Source organism: Acyrthosiphon pisum, chromosome X, assembly GCF_005508785.2.
Source record: "Acyrthosiphon pisum isolate AL4f chromosome X, pea_aphid_22Mar2018_4r6ur, whole genome shotgun sequence".
Classification (NCBI taxonomy): Eukaryota; Metazoa; Arthropoda; class Insecta; order Hemiptera; family Aphididae; genus Acyrthosiphon; species Acyrthosiphon pisum.
In genome coordinates, this window is record NC_042493.1 from 131,693,299 (window position 1) to 131,695,672 (window position 2,374).

Here is a 2,374-nt window from a genome sequence, read left to right on the forward strand (position 1 = left end):
TATACTTGTTGCAATGTTACTATTATAATTGTTACTTGACACTTGCACTAGTATGCACTACTCTCTCACTATATATAATAAATAAGCACATTGGCGCAAATAGGTGGGGGCTTGGGGGGACTTACTTGGGTGGTGCCTCACTTGCCTCACCCCCAAAACCGCCACTCCTCAGGCCTCACCACGGGCCTCATGAATCTTTTAAGAAATAGGTATGTATTCAGCCGCGTGCCCAAGATCCGTACAGGTCAGTGGATATTTTTTGTCGCCTAGTGTATGATACATTATTAATAACTGGGTGACAATGATTTTTTGTAAAAATATTGATGTTTGAAATTAATATGTAATTTTATTTATTTATTATTTATTATGTTTAATTTTGTTATTTATTTATGACGTAGGTATATCATTTCGTTTTACAAATTATTATTGAGGATGGAAACCCACGTGACCGTTCACTGTAGCGTCCGTAGCCCGTAGTCCGTACCTATTCATAGAATAATACAATGCAAGAAAGCAATTTATTTTACGCAGCACGTGAAAATGTGTCAAATTAAATCTAGTCGTCATTAGTCCTGACAAATATCTAAAAATTGATCATTTTTGATTTTTTATAGTCCTTGTTCCTACAAAGCTATTAGGCATTAGCTAAATAATTATTTCACTTTTAAAGTTTGAAAGTTTGAACCTTAAAACAGTTTAAACTTTCAAGCTTTCAAAGTAATACGTCATACGGTAATTTTTTTTTTAGCTTATACATTTTCTGTTTTAATTTTAATCATGTAAGATGAAAAAAATAAAATAATCTATAAAAATATGTTTGAATTATGCTCAACCAAAAATTCAATATACCTACATCGACAGAGAAAACATAATAATATGAGCATTTTATAGTTACGTCGGTGAAGGGCTTGGTTACGGCCATAGACCTAAAAACAAATGGACAGCGCTTAGAGAGAGAAGCGTCAGGGGTAGGTACGATATAGAGTGATCGAGAAAAGATACAAAGTATTAAAATTTCTACAATGTTCCTAAAGAGGCGTGCCCAGGATAAAAATGTAGGACAAGCCCGGTTATAACTGTTTTAACTTATATAGGTACACATTATTTTTTAGAAACTTTTTATAACATTTTTAAACTTAATTAGAAAAAAGGTGGGTAAGTAGATGTCGCTCTGCTGTACAGTAGGTTACAAGTGGATCACTGTATAATGGATAGTATTAAATTTGAATTCAATGATATAATATCACTGTATAAGAAAAACGATTCTGAGCGGAGACGGTTTGTCAGTCTAGGTATTAGACATACCTATTATAGATATACTTATCTATAGTATTATTAATAATTATCAAATTAATCATATCACAATATCCATTAGGTAACGCGTTATACATCAACAACAAACCGTGGTACTATCATAGATATATAATAGTATACTTTAGAAGTTTCAAGTACCCACAAATAATATTATACAATCACAACAAAATAACTAAAATAGTTATTCCAGTCAACTGCTATTGTAACAATGTATCAGGAGCCTTGTATTAATTTTTTACACTTTTTGGCTCAATAGATAAAACTTTATTGATATTTATAGAAAAAATAACTAAAAAAAAGGTGGGTAAGTGGATTTCGCTCTGCTGTACAGTAGGTTACAAGTGGGTCACTGTATAATGGATGGTATTAAATTTGAATTCAATGATATAATATCATTGTATAAGAAAAACGATTCTGAGCGGAGACGGTATGTGAGTCTAATATAAGACATAATATTATTATATTATAGTCTATTGTATTTAAAAAAAATTGACCTATAATAGGTACCTATAATAAATTCCAAATTAATCATATCATGATATCTATTAGGTACTTATAACGCGTTATACATCAACAAAAAACCGTGGTACCGTGTATTAAATATAATAGTATACTTTAGAAGTTTCAAGTACCCACGAATAATATTATACAATCACAACAAAATAACTAAAATAGTTATCCTAGGTTTTTAATATGTAATTTCGTCCAAATTTGTACTTAAAATGACTATAAAAATAAACTGTGTAAATGTATTTTTTAGATTTTTTGGTAACAGAATTAATTACTTACGTGGAATCTTGTTTTAAATTTTCAATTCTTAGATACAAAAATTGAACATTTTATAAATTTTTAACTACAAAATAATTTTTCAAATTAAAATTTGATAAATTTTGTCAAAATTTGATCTTTAAATGCTTATAAAAAAAAATTGTGCCTATGTATTTTTAATATATTTCAACTGCTATTGTAACAATATACCAGGAGCCTTGTATTACATTTTTACACTTTTTGGCCCAACAGATAAAACTTTGTTGATATTTATAGAAATAAAAATTTGAAA